The sequence below is a fragment of the Phasianus colchicus genome, chromosome 8 (assembly GCF_987193195.1).
Source record: "Phasianus colchicus chromosome 8, bPhaCol1.hap1.1, whole genome shotgun sequence".
NCBI lineage: Eukaryota > Metazoa > Chordata > Aves > Galliformes > Phasianidae > Phasianus > Phasianus colchicus.
In genome coordinates this window covers 9841533-9863720 of record NC_143443.1, presented here as the reverse complement: position 1 = coordinate 9863720, position 22188 = coordinate 9841533, and the positions used below count along the sequence as shown (strand labels likewise).

General features: G+C 42.9%; 1 long non-coding RNA gene across 1 annotated transcript in view; it reads right to left on the bottom strand.

Moving 5' to 3' along the window:
* Window positions 1-17185, bottom strand: part of LOC149917017 (uncharacterized) — a 100990-nt gene extending 83805 nt beyond the window's left edge. The window contains exons 1-2 of the long non-coding RNA XR_016468529.1: window positions 15893-17185; window positions 14167-14310 (exon numbers count right to left, since the gene is read on the bottom strand). This is a non-coding gene — a long non-coding RNA (uncharacterized LOC149917017). The remainder of the gene's footprint in view (window positions 1-14166; window positions 14311-15892) is intronic.
* Window positions 17186-22188: the final 5003 nt, after the last annotated feature.

The window sequence follows — 22188 nt, the reverse complement described above, 5'->3', positions numbered from 1 at the left end:
GTAATTCCCTTTCTCAGTTACTAATTGAAGCTGGTACTGCAATTTTCTTCTCTGACCTTTGGTGTATCATAACCCATGCATTACTTCAGAGATTTCATAGCACCACTGTCTGACCTTACAGGAAAGAAGAGTTCCTAATCTACTCCCAGTGTGGCCTACTGACAATCCTCCTGATGCAGCAAATGCCAGAGGCATCTGTAGCAGATCCTCCCCAAAGTCAGCAGAGAAGTAAGGGAGTGGATCAGTCTGGGTTGGTGCCAACTGCCTATGGTCCTGTCCTGGAAGTGTGGGAACACCACAAATGCTGGGACCACCAAGGTTCCCAGATGCTGTGGTACTTCCTTTCAGGTGCTGTGTAAAAGCAAACCCCCTATCTGCAGGCTTTGTATCCCATGAGGTTTAATTCCCCACACTTTGCTTTGCTATATGGGACCTGCTGTAGCAATGTAGCTTCTCCACAGCTCCAAGTGTCACCTCGTTCTCAGAATTAAGTTCAGAGATACTAGATAGCAATACTATTGACCTTAAAATGGATGGTTTTCATGGGGCTTCACTCAGCTTCAATTTCCCCATGTAGTTAACTGCAACAGCAGGAAAAAATCTGACACCAGGCAAATAACCAAAACAGCAGCAGGTTCCTTCTCGGCAAATCACAATAAAAGCAAAGGCAGCAGGTGTGTTCTCCTACTCCCAAATCTATTTGCACAGCACCTCCTCCAGCAGGGAAGACATTATAGTGAATCTACCAAATGAATTAGCAAGTTTGACAGGAGTTTGCTTGAGGTAGCTAAAATTTCAGAATTCCTACACAACCAAATCAACCGCTTCACAATCAATCTGGTCTTGAAAACAGAACCCAAAAGTGTTCAGCCAACCATCATAATCAGAAAAGGGGGTTCTAATGCAATTCCCAACAGTCCTACATGACAGAAACAGTTTGAAAATGGCCCAAGTAGCCTCCATTTACACAAGTGTCACCAACCACAGAGAAGAGAAGCACATACTTAGACAAACATTTTTATCTTCAGTCTTTCCAAAACAAAGACACCAGAAACAAACAAACCAACCCAACAATGAGCTGAGGGGTGAACTTTCAGTTTCTCTGGTCTGACAGTAACACCTAAAATTAAATCACAGCCATCACACTTTAAACCCATCCGTGAAGAAAAATTGTACTTATTTTAGGCCTTTCCAGCACTGACACTTCCAATCAGATATCTCAGAAATTTGGGTTAGAAATAGATACAACTCTACTTTTTCTTCTGAAATAAGTCCAGTCATTTAAACTGTTGTTAATGATGTGCTACTACCAGGCAAATGCCCGCAAGATACCTGAGACTTACTCTATAACCATCAGCTTACATTCAACTAAAAATGAGCTGCAACAGCATTTTAAGCTGCATACAATTCTTTCAGCTGGATTTTAAAGAAATAAATAAAGGCCGTATGAATGAAAAGCAAATATTCATTCTGTTAGCTTATCTCTCAGTTGCTTTCTCTGTCTCATGCCTAAAGGTCTGAATAGGTCGCAGGGGTGCTTCTGAATTCCTGCAGTCTTTTCAGAGCTTAAACCTCACATTTACAAGAAAAGATAGAATTGAGCTCCCGAGCACTGCAAGATACAGAGGTAATATGGCATCTGCAGCCATGGCATTTTAATCAATGATATTCCTATTCGCTGAAGCAGGTTTATGATCTTCAGCCAAATCATGCAAAAGAAAATTGCTCTCATACTCCCTGGCACTGCTACCCCCTCAGTAATCCACTACTGCAGTGAAGCAGCTTGAAAGCCCTTCCTCAGAGGCATTTCTTCTATCAGATCTTCAGGAGAGGGGCAGAAGGGGCAAACTGCAGCACATCTCCAGCCTCACAGCCCCACCAAGGCTCCTTTTCTCCCAACTGCTGATTCTCACTGGCCTCAGGACATTAGGCAGACCGTGTAACAAAACACCCTGCTGGCAGAAAAGCTTTCTTGCCTCTCCCCAAAATACCAAAACGTGCCAGTCCTGCAAAAAAAAAAAACCATCATATTCTGCAAAGCCCTGAGCATTGCTCTCTGCAGAGACAGACTCTGGTCTAGCCACCCATGCAGGCACATACAGGGTTTTGCATCTCAGACAAGAACACAAGAGCCCCCTCCTCCACCTGCTCTTGACACTCAGCATGTGATGCTGAGACAATGAAATACCAGGCAATGCCTTACAGTCTGAATTCTCTCTGAGAATCAGCAAGTAGCTGTACCTGTACTCCAAGACGGCAAGCAGCTGGCTCCTGCAGCATCCAGGCATTTTCTTGGAAACAAAGTTTCAGAAGCCTGAGCATTTACTTCTTATTCAAATACCTAATTTACTACCAGCAAGTATATCTAAGTGATGTTACTCCCAGGCAGGTAAACAGCAAGTACCTTTGGAAGAAAAGAAATCCACAATTTGAATGAAATACAGCACGGCTTCGTCTGAATTTTTGTGTACTTTATACTTACTATACTACTGTCATCCAGCAATGAGTACTGTTTTGTTTGAATGATTGGATTTCTTCTCACAGCTACATCTGAGAAACCAGTGGCTTCTGGAAGCTGCCTTTTCTGTCAGTGAATAATTAAAGAAGAATTTTTGGCAGAACATGTTCGTCTCCTCCGCGATCTTGGATTTTGCATTGTTTGCAGAGTCTCTTTTATACATACATACATATATTTATATATATATACACACATACAAACACAAACATAACCTCTTGTTTCCAGCTTTTGTACTCACCTGTATTTGCACTGTGCTTAATCAGTATCAAAGCCCAGACACATATTTGCCATCTTGGCAAGTTTTCTGGGTTCTGATAAAAACGTATCTCAATCTCTCACCTTTCAGCAGGATTGTAACCCTCTGCAACCCAAAATCCATGTTATATGCACATCAGCTGAACAGCACTCCATAAAGCACTGTTAGATCTTCCAATTTTCAGGAAATACATACAAATCCTATACCAGACTAGAGAGGAAAAGAGCTGAGAATAACTGGCCATGTGCTGAGGATTGATTTAGGGTTACAGATCAGTCACTGCATCCAAACAAAAAATCGCTGTTAAAAAAAAAATCTTGGACTTACCAGCAGGTATGCCATCAAAACAAAGTTCTCAAACCCAACCCCCAAGGATAAAAAACGTTTTGGAGAAATTTATACTTTTACATTTCTGAATGTTGCTTCTTTAAGTTTGCAGTTTTGCCCAAATTTTAGCTCTCCTCTTTACCACAAGATAATCTTGAGAGACACTGATACTCTGACACTCAGATTGCTCCTGGAGACATGGCATTAGCACCAAATGCCATAAAGCAGTCGAGTTATGAGTCAGCAGCACTATTAAGCAGCGAAGATTCCTTAAATTATCTGTCCCCTGCACTCTGAACACCCTTTCCACACAGAGAACACACTGGGGTCACTATAAAAACCATCACTTTTTCTTCTAATAATAGCAGCCACGGGAGCTGGGGGAGAATGATGCTTCCTGGATATGTTTCCAGGTCTCACAAATTCACTGCACTTCTACACAGCTGCATTCATTCTAAATTCATATTTCTTAGGCCAGATGCATTGGAGACAGTCTCAGCCTTATTTCAAACTAGATACATCTCCAGAATCTCTGATCAACAGAGAAAGAACTCATAAACACTGGAAATATGCACTTAACAATTTTTAAGACTTACAGTAAATGATGCATCCCTGAAAAATCATGTGTAACTATATGAGATTTTGTACTGGTTATGCTGTGTTTTTTTTTTTTAAATAAGATTTTTTTATAAAGGCTGTTAGCCAAAGTACCATACAAAGCACTCACTCTCATTCTGAAGTAGCAGGTCTGTATAAAGAATAGAAGACAAAGCAAAGATCCTTCATTTACTGGATGTGCTGGCAGAAAACTTTGTTCCTGACATAAAATCAATCCCTATATCCTACCTCTAAAGTTGATTCCCTTAGAGGCAGCCCTTGGAATTGAAGTCGGAGTTAAAACCTGTTCTTACAGCTTTTGCTTCCAAGATGTCCCAGCTAAGCTCACCCTAAGCATTGTTCTATACTAACATAAGTTGTTGCCTCTATCTGTCATGCCCAATGGACATGCCCCACATAAAGGACCCACACACACCTGCAGCAAGGAGACTGTCTCAGACCCGACCATGCTCATTGAACCTGACAGTTATATCTGCAGCCCTACATATGAGATCCTCAGGGCCAATATTTCCAGCAAGAACAGTTTCTTGGCATGGCTTTCCTTCAGAGAAAAAAGCATTGGGTTTCTCCTTCCTTTTTTTAGATGCTGATGTCATTTGCTTAAAGCTGTTCTTTTTACAATAGTGTTGTTCAGCACCCAAATCTTGGTCCTGGAGCTCAGGATTACCAGGATGAATCTGGTGCTAGGAGTGGCCCTGTCAGAGCCAGACTCCACTGGGGCACATCTGCTCATCCAGGACACACTGCAAGTACAAACAATCTTTTCCACTCTGTTGCATTCTTCCCAATTTGCTGTAAATTTGAACAGCTGTAAGACACTTTTAGTCATCAAGTAATAGAGACTGTGAGCTCCTTGCTAGCATCCACAGCAAGAGCCGTGTCTGCTACTTGAAGTCAAATTTCTAGCTCCAGCAGGGGGTCCCCAGCTTGCTCTGCTCTGCTGCATCTGTACCAAATTACTGTAAATTCAGGTTATTGTAAGACACTTAAAGCTTTAAAATAGCAACGGTGAGCTCTGCTTCTGACATTTGCTCCAAAAGGCAAGAAAGGCGGCTTATTGCTAGTCTTCACAAGCTCATTTTGCTCAGGTACCATAATGAAGTCAGGAAGCACTGGAGCTAACTTCTTTGTGATACAAAAGCCTACATGGCATTTACCATCAGAAACTGCAAGGGCAGGACTGCCTGCTTTACTACCCTTACACCAAGGAAGAGATGACTGAAGAGCAGTGTTTGTCCTTACTCATGCTTTAAGCAAGGTTGTTATGTGACTAACCAAATACAGTGGCTGAGTTTGCAAACTCTCAGCCCTAACCAGTAGGGATGACAAAGAGGTGCATTAGATTTCACAGAAATAGAATCTACGCCATGAACTGGCCGTGAAATGACTTAAACTTGTGCCTGTTCAAATCTAATCTGGACAGACAGAGAAGTTTCTGCTTCATTCAGGTATCTCACTTGCACAAAACTGCCACAATGCTGAACACACACATCACAGAACATGGGCAGGCCGGCCATGCGCAGGCACTTAGTCCTCAGCACACGTGACAGCCACAAACTGAGGAAACACAACAGCCACTTCACCACAAGCCAAGAGCATAAAGCCTGATACAGAAAACACTTGTGAGAATAGCAGAGCATTATACGATCCTCTCTCCATGCTATCAAGAGCCCATTAGTGCAGTTTTACCAAGCCCGATTTTTGTGATGATTATAGATGTTTTTTCCTTACTTGACACCTTGCTTTAACTCTGAACAGCCTGCAAAATCCCAAATGTTTCTCCTAGCAGCCTTCTTTGAGCATTTCTTAATTTTTAGAATGAGGTTGCAACTGGAATAGGTTTAAACATATTTGAAAGCATCATATATAAATATAAGTCATGTATAAATCAGACCACTTTATTCCTCGGTGATTTATGTAAAGAAGAAGGATTGCGCTGCTTTTGAAAAACAGCATTAACATTGCTCTATTATGCTGTAAGAAAATTAAATAAATATACATTATTTCTAGTTTTTACCTTACCCGACTGCCTGTTTCTGTATGGTCCCTAAGGTAACATAGAAGCAGTAATGGGGGAAAGGAGAGGAGAGAAGAAGGTAGGATGAGAGAGTGTGCCAGATGACCTTACATTTGTTGTACCATTCGTTGATTTTTCATTTCAACACTCTTGTTGCTGTTACATTCTGATTTTAATTTGTTATTTTTTTTTCTTTAGGCTTTCACAAGCAACCATGAAAGTTTCGTTGGTCCTGCCGGTGTGCCACCACCCAAAAGGCTACACTACACCCAGTAGCAGGTTGGAAGAAGCTCCTTTTGAACAGCAAAACACTGCAGAGACTTTACTTTATGCACTGAAGATCTGAAGGCCTCATTCTCTGTGCTACAGCCACCAGAGAGCTGGTAGGAGTACATGATGATAGTCCCTCAGTGCTTTCTCAGACACGTCAACTAAGTGGATCATTAGGATGTAGAAGAAGCTCCTTCCTGGCCCCAAATCTGGCTGAACCTGATGAAGGGGCATCACCAAGTTCCCTCAGTCTGCTGTCTGGAAAGCCTGGTGCAGCAGGGAGCCAGCAGCACAAACAGACGTAGACAGTAGAGAAGGGTGGTTGTTTTCTTCCCTTTGACTTCATCCCCTGTGGTGCAGCTGCCATCTGCAGGTACCCAAGCTCCTCTGAGGAACAGCCTCTCATGGGAATGCAAACAGGAATGCGTCTGGCAGAAAAGCTTTTCCTTCCTTTCCACCTTGCTCACTGCTTTTCTGCCTCCCATCTGTTCATCCTTTCCCAGTTCCCAGCCTCTCTGCTTCCTCCATATGTTTGCACCACCAACATCTATATTATTCCTCACCTCCACATATGCCCGTCTCTCCAATGTGACAGAGCTGAAGTCTAAGTATCAACTACCACCAAGCATCAGAAAAACGTAATTCCTCATCTTCCTTTGGCTCTTACCCATTTTCAGAGGCACTATGGAAACCAAATGCTGTTGCTGCCCCCTTGATGCTTCTCCTTGGGGTGCTCCTGTTTAGCACAGTATCGCAAAAAAAAATCAAAGCCACCTAAATTAATGGGTGATTCCCTCTCTGTTCTTAGCGCTGGAAACCCCTTCCAAGCCCTGCCCCCCTCCTAATCTGTGTTTGCTCCCTAGCACCTCAGTCACAGGCAGGAGCAGAAATTTCAGGGGGCCTTGCCCTCGTGGCCTCACAAACCTCTAGGACTGTCCCATGTCTGATGCCTGGATATCTGGCTCTTGCATCCTGCCTGCTGCCTCTGCCACTTCTTGATTGAAGATTAATCCCTCTCCAAGTATTGGCACATTAATGGTTCATAGTCCTCTCCTCTCGTTGCCTTTTTCAAACAGAGCATTTTTGAAATTATTCAGCTATCTGTGGAAGCAAAGTGCCTATTTAACAAGATACACACACCACACTACCTTTTATCATCTTGTCAGCAAGCTGAGAGTGAAAACCACAAAACATGATTCTATTACAGGGAAGAGCTCATTGTCACAAAATGTATTCAGTTACTTTGCCTCCCTCCTGCAAAACTCAGTTACTAACACATGCAGACCCCAAAGGGAAAAGCAAGCCCTCAACATACCATAAAGCAAACAAGTACTGCTCTGTTTTTCACTTTTAACATCTTCCTTCACAACAAGAAACATTTTGTGTTTGTTGCACACCCAAATTCTCCCTCCCTCAGTGAGCACTGCATGCACAGTTAGCTCTACAAACCTGCAATGTATTCTCATTTTCTGCCTCCCCACCTTAACATGCTCCTCATAAAGCTTTTCTCATAATAAACAACTTAGAAATAGTGTGTGGCTGTTTACCCAGTTATCTCAGCCTATTAACCCAGTTATCCCAACCTATGGATGGAAATGCTTTCACTCACTTTTGAACTTTGAGTATCAAAGACTTTTGAATTAAGAATTGTCAGAGAATGAAAATAAATGTGTTTAAATGCTTGTTCTGTCAGACACACCCAAGATATTACCTTGACTCACTTTCAGCTCCTCTATCCGCTGCCTAGAAACCAACGTGCTGGAGGAGATAACAAAGCTATGTGATATTTGTAACAATGCCTAAGGTCTAGCCCACAATTTGTCCAGGCCAGAAAGTATTTTAACTGTTAACAAACAAAGTTATGTCATCTTTGATTACCATGAATATTCAATGGCAGCAATGTAAAACCACACTCAGCAGTAGCACTGCTGCTTATACCTTACTCTTTGCATAATTCAAGACTTTCTTTTGATAGCGAATTAAGGCACCGTGTGGGCACTGAAACAAACATGAGATAGCCTGTGAGCTGGAAATTCATTACCTAATCTAGCACAACAGCAGGCAATATTCCTTTTACCCCCTCCATTATCATAGCTACACAAGGTAAGGGAGTTGTGCTGAATAACAGGCAAGGAGGAGATCTGAAGAAACGTGCCCTCCCTGCTGCATCTCCCAGAGCATCTCAGGGCAAGTGCTTCTGCTCATCCACATGAGGATCCAGCAGGATGTAAAAGGGAAAAGGACAAAAATAAAAGAGATCCCAAAAGTGGACACAAGAAAGGGAGACACACACAGCTTCAAAATCATTCTGAGTACCAGAAACACCACTTGCCATACTAGCTGCATCCCAGCACGTCGATGAGAAATAAGAGCATCCCACACATTCATTTTCTGCTCCCACCCCTGCTTCCCTGCCTGTTGCTGAGCAGGCACAGCACACTGCAAGCACTGTATCTTCCTTCAGCTCAGAATCAAATCCCTCAGCAAGGGATGGAGACAGTTTCTGCTGGGTAAAGGGAAAAAGGAATGAAAAAGGGAAAAAAAGAAGAAAAAAAAAAGGAAAAGATCTGCTCCCTTAAGCCTTCTTTGTCACACGTAGCTTTTACCTTTGCCTTTCAGTTAAAAACTGAAAATGTACCATTTTAAAAGGATTAAGAACAACAGCATCTGAAAACATATCCAGTTTAGAAAATGGTTGCAGTTTTCTTCAATCGTCACAACACTTGTGCACCAGTATCTGAATCCTCAGAACGCATTGTGGCTCGCCAGTGACAGCTGATGAACCACAGGGAAGCCCTGCGTGAAGGGAGCTGACTCCCACCCCCTGGGGAAATACTCCCCACTAGGTTATTTCACAACCGTGTTTCAGTGCAAGCTCATCAAGTCCAGCAGAGCTAAAGGGCCTTCTCAGTCAAACACCCTGCCTGAGCACTGGCTCGTCTGAGAGTGAGATACCTCTATATTCAGACTCCTCAGCCACAGCTGCCAGGAAAGCACTAGAGACAAGTGTCTTCCTACAGCCACATCAGGCAAGCCAGGCAGAGCCTGAATTGTTCCTGAAGAGCTTTAAATAACAGCACTTCAGAGAATGTCCTCTCTAGACCCAGCTGCACTGAGTTGTCACCCAGAAACGTTAGTTCTGGCTCAGCAATCAGGTGCTGGGGCGCAGAGGCAGATCCCCAGAGGTGGAAGGAGGCTCAGGGCAGACCCCATCCCACACCACGTATCCTTCATCACTGCAGCACCCACACATGGCAGCTCACTCGCTGTCTGTCCCCAGTGCGGTGGCTCTGACAGGTTTATTGCAGTTTAATATTAAAGCCTGGAGGACTATTTGCATAATTAAACATTGATCTGCTCTCCCTCTCTGCATGTGCCTCTCATTCCTGTGAAATATATTAATTCTGCCTCTGCTTCAGGACAGAGGTCCCGTTGATGTGATGTGGTGCCTGTCCCCTATGGAAAATTATTTTTTAAATGCCAAAAAATCCTTAAAAAACAAATAAAGCTTCTAGGACACAAAGCCAAGGTGATAGGCCAGGGGCACTGTCCTTTCTATCAGGGAACAAGGGAAGGAAAATAAAGGACCATGGGGATTTTCCTGCAGGCTGGAACAGAAACGGGGATGGAACTGGTGAGCTTTGCTCCCCACTGCACAGCACCTTCAGCTGAGGTTGTTCAGACAGATCAGCACGCCCTGGATAAGCAACTACACAAAAACTCCAAGCCAGAGGAACATTACAGAGCTGCTTTTCAGTATGCATCATAACTATGAGCCATAGTTCATGGCTAGTGATAGGCAGCACTAAGCACACTTTGGCCAAACAGCATTCCAGGAATTGGAAAGCAATCTAAAAGTAATACTTAAATTTATGTAGCAGAGGCAACATTTTGATTTTTGTCACTTTGTTACTAAAACACACATACACAAGATCTGTGCTGTGACAACAGCAACTGATGGATGCAATTTGGTATGATCTCTCTCATACATATAAATGTTCAGGGAGACAAGACCAAGCAAACCTGCACAACTGAATCATCCAACACAAACGAAGCTGGAAGCATTGCTCATAGAATCGCTGGCATTCTGGGCAACTTTTTCCACTTGGGAAGTGCAATCCAAACCTGCAGAAGCTCAAAAATTCCCACACCCAGTTGGGCACCAACACCCCAGTGCAGCAGTGCCAGGCCTCAGCTGCACAGAGAAGCTCTAACAGTTTTCAGATGCCTGCATTGCTCAAGTTCCACACTCACCCATGGCAAAAGCACAGCACTTCTGAGGCACACGCTGATCCAAATGGGGACAGAAAGGGCTGGGGTTCCTACAGACATCACACCCAGCTGCTTCCCTTACACTTTGAACAACTGCAACAGGAGAGGATTTCTGGATGCGCTGGGAAGGGTTGCAAATGCAGGCTTCGCATGGAGCACTTCAGTGGGCAACACCAGCAGTGCCACCACAGGGAAACATCTTCAACATTTGAGATGTAATTTTAAAATGAGTAATTTCTCTACATAAATTGCATAAAAGCATCCAATAGAACGCATGAAAATACCTGAGTACTCAAATTGATTGCATGCACAGGAGGCAACCAGTAGATAAATAACCGACATTAATATTCTGAGTTCCAATTTCTATCTTGTGCTACCATAAATTATTTTCACATTTAAATAACAAACTTATATTTAAGCTAATTTGAGTTTAACAGTAGAGTCAAAATTGAAAAATACCAGGAGAATTTCATCTTGTTGCCAGCACTCATTCTGTATTTTCAAAAGAAGACTGCAACCTCCCTCTTGCTATTATAGAAGAAAATTACATTAAAAAAATAATAATAAAATCACTTTGTCTTAATTTTTTACTGAGCCCTATCAGCACATTTCTGCTCATGTCGCAGAATCACAAGATGGCTCAGGTTGGAAGGGATCTTAAACATTATCTAGTTCCTACCTCCTGCTGTGGGCTGCCTTATGTACTGAGACCCTGGCACATAAATGAGGGGTTTGTTTTGCCTAACATTTGGGAAACACATTCTGCCTGTCATATGGTCCCTTTCTTAAAGGCCAGCAATATCACACCTAATTGGACTTGTAATTATTCTAGTAAGCATGGCTGAATAGATAAATGCCAATGCATTTACATATATAACATTAAATGCCCTATCTTCTGATTCCTAATGTACCAGGTAACAGTATCAGCAAAAGTCTGTGTGTCTTCCAGCAGGTTGGAAAAGCCTTTTTATCTCTGCAAAACACTCTGGTTAGTCCTCCCCACTGCTCCTCATGAGCTGCTAGAGGAGAGAACCAAATAGCTGTTCTGCACAAGCAAATAATGTAAGGTGCAATAGGTCAGTTTGTAATCCAGTACACCTGACATACCAGCTTCAAGGGCCTACTGGAATTTCAGCAGCTGCACCCTATGCTGACCAGGTCACCAGGTGACAAGATATGCTGGGGAACATTTCAGAAGCATCCGGACAAAGCAGCAAAGACATCCAACCAGAGAGCATGGTGGAGCCCAAGGACAGGTTCACCCTGTCCCTGCAGTTAGCAATGATACATTCATAATGTTTCTTACTGGATTAGAGTAAACAACAAAGGAGAAACAGTAGCTGTGCTTGCTGAGCACAAGGAGGCTGCTGGGGTTTTTCCCCAGTACCAATGTGTGGCTGCACAAGAGGTGAGAGCCATTAAGGGAAAGCCACAGAGAGCTCTGGTTTGCAGCCTGCAGGATCACTAAATCCCCTCTGAACTCTGCCCATAGGAAAGGAGGCCCAGTGAGCACTGCCACAACAATCCTCCTCACCCAGCTCAGGCGCAGCGCTGCATGCCCAGCTGCTTCTGCCTGCTGGGGATCAGAGCCACATCTGTGCTCCTCCACATCCAGTCAACTCACAGTCAGTTTTTCCCCCATCAACCCCAAGATCTCAGTAACCTTGGGACCCCATTCCCTGCAGCTGCTGACAGAGCCAGAGCATGAAGCCCAGCATGTGGGGCTGCTGGGGTACTCCTTACCAAAGTGTATCACTGCTGTGGCAGCAGTGCAGTGGAACATGACTGCCACACAAGAGCACATCAAGCAAAGAGCAGACAAATCTAGCTTCTTTTGCAATGCTCCCTCGTTATCTTTGTAATCAAAATATAATTTTTCTGTAGCATTTGCATTTCTCTTTTGAGAAGGGAGCATGGGAGCAATTCAAAGCCTTAACAAAAGGAACCACAGGTTTCTGTGTAAAAGCTAAATGGCTCTCATCCAACTAAACCCCACAGCTACCACAAATCACTTGATAAAATATTTAATACAAACACCAGATTTCAGACTCTTACTGAGTCAGGATTAAGAACCTATTTTAAAAAAATAAAATAAAATAAATATTTACAACCCCACATATCAGCATTAACTGAAATGAAATAACATGAGGAAATCGTAATTTCTAATCTGTAACTCTTGTCAGAGCCCACACTAAGAAAACCATCAGCCATTATTTGACTAACACTCATATTAATTTTATTGAGCCCGCTGAGGACTGCTGTAAAAGTGATAACATCCATGCCACTGCCACACACTGGAATAGAACCAGCTAAATCAGATCAGGACTGGTATGCTGTAAGCAATGAAAGCCCTCTGTAAATCCAGCAAAGAACACAGTGCCTTCCCCATGAATATCTCACACACACGGAAGAGGTGCAGCAGGACAGGAGAGGCACTAACTTAAAGCATCAGGTTGGCACAGATTCACCACCCTCCCTGCCACAGCTGCATTAGCTCAGCACAGATGTGAACCCTGATGGACTGCTATGTGCCCAAGTTACAGCAAAGGCTCCCTGAGCATAGTGTGGCCAAACCTTGGCATCTGCTAACAGACCTATACCTGCTATGAAGCCACAAGAAGTCTGCAGCTCCTGAAGAAGCCTCTGAGTGGGCTAGTGAGCCCAGGAGCAACTGGAACCCACACTGGCTCACCCACCTCTCCTCACCTGCAGCACCAGCTGTGAGCACAGCTCACAGGGATGACATCTCTCCCATCTGCATCCCTTGCTGAATGGCATAGTTTGGGGGTACTTTATAAACACAGACACATTTTGCATTTAATTAACTCTAAGCAAGAAATTTTGCCAAAAGGCAGATTGTTTCCAGCATGACTTCACAAACAGTATCGTGTGGGTTTCTCCACTGCAGTTTCAATCCTAGGCAAATAAGTTTTAACCTGTGCAACAAAACTGGAGTTGTGCAATTTCCTATCTGTCCTCCAACCCCAAAATGTATCTATTTCCCCATGAGCATCATTCAAATACATCTGCATAGTCTCTGTTCTGCACATAGTCTCTGTAGCTACACATGCACAACATCTAATTTATATTTTAAGTATGCACATCCAAAATGTGATATTTACACATTATTTAAGTTTTTACATATCCCTGAGAGCTGAACAAATTAATACTTTGATTAACTTAGCCATTTGCTCATGTGTGATTATTTTCTAAAATTAATGTATTATTTAAATTTATTCAATAAAATAGCTTCTGGGGTGTTTCTTCTCTGGGTTGATTATGAGTTGTGAAGATCAAACATTCCTAATTTGAGCTGTGTAGCTTTGATTATAATTGTTAAGGTAAATCAGAGGGCACCACAGCTCTGCCAGCATTGGAGGAGTGCAGGCGCACCCACGTTCCCACACAGAAACCAAACGCAGCTCTCAGGGCAGGCAACACAACTGTGACATTTGCTTTAATCAAACATTCAGCCAAATAAATCTAGACAGATGTTGGTGATAAGGAAATAGAAGGGGTCAAGAAGCACAGCTTAAGCTAATTCACTTCAAATTCTTATCGGCTGTGTGCACAGACATCTCTCTCCCTCCCAAGCCCCATCCCCCAGGCACATCCCCACCAGCAGCACGCTGCTAGTAAAACCCCACATGTGAACTACTCAGGAACAGTTATTACAATGTATCTTGTTCTTTGTTTAATTTATAACATGCTCTCTCTCCTACATGCTCTAAATATTGTGTTCTGATAGCTAATCCAGCTCTACATCACACTGCGTGTCAGCAGTGCCCGTGGGGAGGTCGGGACGCACTCTCTGACAGCACTGGCTCTGAACAGCACTTTGGTCGTGCTCTCACTCCAACCAGCACACGTGGACACACAGCTCCTCACCTGCATTTGGCACCGAGCAGGAAGCACAGGTGGGAACACAGCACCCGGGTGCTTTGTTCCAGCCACAGCTTTTAAAAAATGGGTGACTCCTTCACAGTTCTTCACAAGTAAGTTAGGACTATCTGTTGCCATTCTAGCACACATCTGAAAAGATACCAACAAAAACAATTAGCTGTGGAGAAGTATTTAATTCCCAGGAATACATTTAAGTACTTTGCTATCGCTTTTTAATTGGAAAATGCACTACCGTGAACTTTTACTGCAGATTTTGAACTGACCCTGCCAGAAGCAGAATAAAACCTTCTAAGGTTTCCATCAGTACAGTTGAATCAGTAACAACAATCAACAGATTCCTCTGGACATTGCCTCCCTTCAGAGCTCAGAAATAGCTTTGAGTGTTTGAGGAAGTTTCACACCAGCTCAGCTGTGATCCAGGATGGTGAAACTTTGAATAAAAACAAAAAGGAGGAAAAAAAGATACTGGCTCACTCCAGCATATATGCATATCATCACACACACACCTTTATCCAGGGAGCCACACAAAGCACATGAGCCCACCCCCATTCCAACACATTGTCTATCGAAGGATCCTCCAGCATGCCATAAACATGTGTACCTTATGTATTGAGAGCGCACCAAATAAATGTCTATGTTCTGAATGAAAAAGCACTCGATGACAGCAAACAACCAAAAACCGCACAGAGCATAGGCTGTTTTGTTCACTGTTTCTTTACTAACTTCCAAATTGAAGTTTTCTCAATGACTGGACACCAAATGGAGACTGTTGAAGTCCCTTGCATGCAAGTTCACCAGATGTTTGAGGTTTTTCTGTAACAATCATGACACTAAAGCCCTATAGCTAATGTGCCACCATTCACCAACCTCTTAAATCAAAATGGATATGATCTTCATTGTGCTAAATGCAAGTAATAGACAGACTGCTTAAGTACCTTCCCCAGTAGGAGCACAGAAAATAAATGCAGAACTCAATTAACATATTTAGAAAGGTTTCAATGCTACAAAACAGAAACCCACTCTGGGGGAAAGCAGTGAGGGCATCTCAGAAGGATTGGGAAAGTCATAGCAGCTTCTAAAAATATTTGACCTAAAATGAGCTGAGAAGTCCTTAAAAACACGGACTGTGGGCTGTAAGGGAAGGCTCCTTGTAGAGACTCAGATTTTATGCAGAGCTACCGTGGAGAAAGGAAGTTACAAAGCTTTTTGTTCGGTATAAGTTAATCCCTACTGCCACCTGCAGTTCCCACACAGCGCTCACTGTCAGCCTGCTGTCTGCTAGCAGAGGTACAAAACCAAGGGGCGACGTTCAGAATCGTGTTTCTCCAGCTAACAGGTGGCTGCTCTGTGCGTGCTGTTCGAGGGGGCTGACACCCACCTCCCCAGCCCAAGCCCACCCACCAGGCAGCAGAAGCAGCCTCTAGCATGCCATGTTACGTCTGTGTGTGACCCATGTGTGATGGCTGTGTGGATGGAAACATGCAAATGGTGTTGGGAGAGCACACGTCAGCTTTGCTCCCAGCCTTACCAGACCGGGGGCACTGCAGCATGGCCACTGGCTCGCCCCCCCACCCTGTGCTCCTCACAGCTCCAGTCAGCTGGGACACCACTACTGAGTGCCCTCACAGGCAGAGCACTCTCTAAGCTTAAGGGAAAATTATTTCTTGCTATTTTCAATAGGTTTGGGTGATGGGAAGAAAAATTAAAACACCTTCCCCCAGACTCAGCCTTCTCCTCCTCTCCTCAGGGCTCACCGCCTCGTGTGGTTTCCCGCCTTTTGTCCAGCTGGATTCTCTCAGGCTGTACCACAGTGGAGCAGGGGAGGACTTCCAGAACCTTCTAGAACCTTCCAGAACCTTCTGGAACCACCTTCTCCTCAAAGCACTTCTCAGTGCATTGCTGCAGCACACACAACACACAGTCACCATTTCACCCTTTTCCTCAGCATGGAGAAGTTGAGCAGTAACAACAACTGAACGCAAACTATCTCAAGGTTGCATTTGTTACTGTGCATCTGAAGCAGAAAGCAATGCTTCACAAACCTGCTCTTGCATAAACACCCATTTTATGCCTATTTACTTTGTGTTCCCAAGTAATTCTTTTTCCATCTTTTACTTAGACCTGTCATTAAGTTGGCTCCACTGCAGCTTTGAAATGATTTTCATGCATTTTATTATGTTTTTCTTCCACTGCTTTGAGCAAGCACGAGCTCCTGCTCACCCCAGCACTGAGCAGGGGCCAGAAACCCCGGAGACACATCTAAAGGAGCACAGACTTGATCTGCCACGGGGATTTAAGTAAGGGAATTTATTAATTATAACCACAAATAACCACAAATCACCCACCTAGAGGTGTGCATTTATGGAGGTTTTAGCACAGGAAAAGACCTCCAAACAAAATCTGCTAGGGCAGTCCCCAGGTCACCTTTCTCCCTGCTCAGCTGCTCTGTGCTCTGAAGGTCAGCAGGACTTCTATACCCCTTCTTGACTTTCAAGATCAAAGTTTCACCAACAGATTTCTTAAATCAGAGGGATTTGTTTTGTTTTCCCTCACAGTTTCATTAAAAGTCTATGCGTTTTTTGTACACTCTTCAGCAAAGCCTCCAAGTTATAGATCTGTTTTACTATTATCAGAAGAAAACCCACTTTTTTGCTTTATTGTTGTTCTTACTCTAAACTCATTCAAACTACCTTATTTTATACCATAACCAAAGAGTGAGACACCAGCACCGTTGAACAGTAGCTTCCTGCAGCATGAACACATTTGCTAATGGGGTTGTTTGCAAGCTGCAGCGGTCAATTAGATACACAGAAAACATAGTTGGAGTGACAGTGCTGCATCCCACCTTAATCCTACCAAAGCACAAGGCAAACAAACTGATCATGGTTTGCTCCCAGCCCTGCCACCCTCTATAAGCCAGAAAAGCCGGGTGGATTTTCTCCCACCCCCTCTGAACTGCAGAGCTAACATTGTTTAGAGCACAAGTAGATTGATTAACTTTCAAGAGCACTTAAATAAATACCAGACACTTAGTCAATGTTATTTTGCTCCTTTAGCCTTCTTGTCAGAGGGAAGTATAAAATTGCCTAAAAGGCGCAATATAAATTTACTTTCAACCTCTTTTCATTGTCTTTTCATTAGCAACAAATAACAAAATTTTGGGAAAAAAAAATTAACCTTTTTAATACCACTTCAGATCTTCGTGGCTAACACAGCCATGCAGAGGGATGCAATGTTCAGCTGCCCACAGGTGGGAGCATATGAGCAGGTGCCAGTGCATCTCCTTGCTTTTTGCACACCACAACTCCACAGGCACTCATCACAGCTCATGTGGGTGTCCCAGGCAGCCACGCACAAATGCAAATAAATTTTTGTCTTAACCATCCTGACAAAGCTGGCTGGCATTCACTGGAGCTAAAGATGCCCACCAACCTGAAGTGAAACCCATTCACAGCACACTGCAGGGAAACCTGAATAGGCAGCTGTCCCCACAGGTATTAATTTTTTGTTTGGGTTTTTTGCTCACAACAGTATGAAGATAATGGATGAGCTCTAACCACCCTCTCTCCTGTTTTCCCATTTCTGGTTGCCACCCTCAGCAGCACCAATTCAGGAGTGGCACAAGGGCACGATCTCCAACCCAATACTTTAGCATACCAGCCAATGCCACTTGAATCACTAGTTTCCTCCAGTAACTATTTGTCCCCTTGAATTATTTAAACAAAAACTATTTTCCTAGCAATCAGCAGGGAAACAGACAAGTCCAAGATGCCAGTGGGCAAAACCAAACCCTGGAGAATCCAAAGTGAGAGAGATATATTTGATTTTATTACAAGTGATTGGGCTAATCCTCACTGATGACTGGGGAGGAAAGGGCATTGTTTCTTACCTGAGATGGCTGATGTTTCTGTAGAATTCCAATTGCAGAGTTGTGTAATTGTATACAGTTAAGGAAGTCATGAACATAGAAATATACTGGAGTAACTAATGACACCAGCAAAATATCCTCTGCTAAACAAATGTTATAGTGCTTGAACACTCAATAGCACACAAGAATGAACTCAAAGTTCTCAAAAAAAAAAAAATAAGTCATTCACTGCAAGTCCTACACAGATACTGATGAGCTGTCTAAGTAACTTTTACCCAAATATTGCAAAATCAAAATTACAGCAATAAGCATCACTGCTTTTGAGACAAGTAAGGCTCTCAGGGACGAGCTGCCCATTCAGAACACAAGTGTGCTGCTCTTCCCCCTCATCCTCCTCCCCCTCCCTGTTACCTGGTGCTGTCTCAGCTGTGAGATGACAGAAGATATGCCTGCCTCCCCATCAGCAACAGCCTGTGCATCAGTGGCAAAGAGGTGTCTGCTTCTCAATACTCTGAGAGTAAGACACTGCAACCCTATTTCTCCACTAACAGCCCTTTTCCTTGGTCTTTTTAATTGATTGTTCAAGTTAAATTGGGTCTTAATGCAAATCAGATTCAACATTAAAATATGTCATATTACACGTAAATTGCAGTGAATAGCTTTCCTACAAAAGTATCATTCATAATCAAATGATGCATATCCACGGAGTTTTCGTACATTAGAAAACTATTAGGTGCTAATCCAAAGGATAATAATCAGTGGACAAAACAAAACCCAGCACCAAAGATTTAATTCATGCCACATTTTTCATGCTGTAGGCTTGAGGATAACTATTTATACTATCCTGAGACAAACAGCCTAGCAACAGAAAGCAGGTGTTACATTTGAAGGACCAGCAAGAAACTGAAGAAGATTTAATCACCCTCTCCTTACCCTCTCCTCTCAGCACCGCACATCCAAGCTGACCTTTTTCACCAGAGGTTAAGTTTGTACCCACACTGACCCCTGTGTTTTACAGCAGCAGCTGCCAGGAGGCGCTGAGCCATTGTCTCAGATTTAATCACTGTTAGTTACAGACAACGTCCCAGTGAGAGCTTGGACTGCAGAGAAGGATGTCTGGGTGACCTCTTTTTCCCCCCACAACAATAGGAGTTTCTCCTCCTTCATGCAAGGCTCGCTTTATTCCAATTCAGAAACTGTAACTTTCCAGCAGACTGCCCACTATCACTTTAAATCAGAACTGGAAGTGATAGAGCTCTGAGCAGAGTTCGTTTTTTTTCCTCTTTCTTCTCTGTCTCAGCAAGCACAAGTGAGCAAGTAATGACGCATTGATCAGTTCATTCAGTAACTCAACAACTTTTGGTCTAAAAATGCAGCAAAGTGTTTTACCTATAGATTAATGTCCAAGTACAAGGCAGTCATGGGAAGCTGTTTTTCAGAAATTGCATGTATCCTGCATGAAGTACACCATCAACCCACTACAAATGTAATTATATATAGTTGTGTTTGTAAACCCTGCAGTTTAATCATGTTTAATTAATATGCATTGCAATTGGAACATTTAATAGTTAAATATTTTCTTGTTAAACTGAAGAACACCTGAAACATCACTAGTTCCACCACCAATAATTTAACTTAAACTAAAAATCTGCCATTAATTATTTTCCTTCCTTCTTGGTGGTCTGCTAGGGTTAAAGGTAATAAATAGCCAATTCAGATCCACAGCAAATTGCTTTAGACCATGACCATGGGAGCCCTCCTGCCCCCAGTTTTACTTCTTTGTGATACATTCATCAGAAGAGCTGACCATCTCCTGCGTAAGTTACTGTTTTTCCTTGCATTTAATTTTCACTTCCAAAAATTCATTTTTATCCACATAGAATTGTGTTTATACTTCTGTTGTTGTTTAATCAATGGTTTGTTTTCTTTGTTTTTTGAAGAACTGCTAAGTCAAATGTAAAAGGTTGCCTCTAAGTGAAGAGCAAGAGGGATAAATGATCACTGAGATGCAGACTGCAATGCAGATTACAAGGCTTCTTTCAAGATGGCCCTGCACATACCTATGCCCTGACAGTCCCTGAGGCAGAGTGGTACGAGGCACACACACATTGATCCAGCAAAAATAGCTCCATTTCTACACTCAGAGGACTTTGACAGAAGGGATAAACTGCACACCACAGTTAGAGTAACCTTCTCTAGAGCTAAATACCAAGAAATTGCTCTGTGAAAGCACATTCCCCAGGAATGCACAGCAATTCCACACAGTAGAGCAGAACAGCTATGATAAAAAATGCCCTTCAGGCACTGCCACACCAGGGAGCAGGGCCATTGCAAGGGTAACAAGAGCCTAAGCTGGTCTTCAGCTCTCACCTCAACAACCTGAGCCACGATTCCAGAACCAATCATGAAAACAGGAAGTATTCCTCTCAAATTCAAAGCAGCTCAAACATTCAGCACTGGAGTGCCTGCTTTTTTTTTTTTCTTTCTTTTTTTTCTTTTTTTGCCTTTTTTTTTTCATTTTTCTTTTTTTTTTTTTATGCAAAGGTGAACAATATTTCTTCAGATGTAGCCGGGGACAAACTTCTGTGTATCAGAGTGGTCGCTGTGACTTCTTACTGAGGCTGCAGCTTTGTCAGCAGGTCTTAGCATGAATAAATCTGGGCACATGCTTGGAGAGTTTCCTTATACAAGCTCTTCAAACCCTGTGCTTACCTATTTCAAGCAGCATAGAAAGACAGATATACGAGTGAGAGGCCCTGGAAGAACACCCATTCACAGAAGTAACTGGAACATTTTCAAAAGAAGAGAAACCAGACAATACAACATATATAACCTTAAATTGCAGGGTGTATCTTTAGGTCAAACACTCCTATTCACTGTTATTATTCTCATTCACTGATATCTCTGATGTAGCCAAGGCAGCAAATCTAAAACGATAAAAGAAAACAAATGTAACAGTAACAGACTGTTGAACTGAATGTCATACCACAGGCCTTGAAATGAAGAGTTCAAGCCTTTTAAAAGGATTGAACATTTCTACGAACAGCAGAATAAACTACTGTAAGTATTAAGTAAGGGTTTGAAAGAGATGAAACGCCCTGGGAGCTGTGGCAGAAACCCTGGTGCAAGGAGCTGGATGTAACCGTTCAAGCCAGCTGCCATTCAGCAACCAGACCAGATCAGCCATGAGATAGGAGATAGTGGAAAAAAACAGGAGTTTCTTTCAACCTGGACACATCTGGATTAAATTCATTCCACATACTCAGATTCTACTCTCCCCCCTTTGGTGTGTTAGCAATATAGTGTAGTCTCTTTTTATTCCTTCTCATATCGATGCAGAGGTAAAAATTTCATTGGATCTTTGATTGCTATATAGAGAATACAAAAAAAAAAAAAAAAAAAAAAAAAAACCACAAGTAGAAAATGATGTGAACAAAGCTGTGACAGAAAAGAAATAAGGTGCCACAGATACAGGATATCTTTGAGTAATAAAACATGCTATCTGTTTTTACCTGGAGCCTTTTATCACATTTAAATGCAGCCAGTTAGGTGCTGGCCATACCGAGACCTGGCAGCCAGGTATAGGGAACTTCAGTCCAAGTGACTGAGTTGCTGAAGAAGTGACTCATCAGCCAGTGTACTTAGTCTTACCTGTCATGAACTCATAAAAAGCTTACCAAAACTTCTGTGTGGTTGCTATTACAGGAGAATATGTCACTTCAGCAGTGTTTCTCAATCCCTCCTTCCTCAAGAGAACTGCCACAAAAAGCCATCAGCCTCCACAGCACCACAGATATTTAGACCGCTGTCAGAACCCACACTGTCAAACCAGTCCAGGCAAAGATGTACTTCTATAAGCTACCAAAATTGCTGCAGCATTTGTTTTCTGATTTATTCATCCTAACACCAGCTTGTTTTCTAAACCAAGAGACTACGCAGAGGAGCAGAAGTGCACCTGGTATAGAAAGCACTGTAAATATTTAATACAAAGCTAAAATGGGTCCAACATAATAATTTAGGATGGCACTCTAAGCGTGCTGGATTTAGAAACAAATAATTCCCAGTCCTTATCATCTCCTTCTCAGCTTTGTTCTCTTTCCCTCACCACCATCACCACCCTCCTCAGGTGGGCGCACACA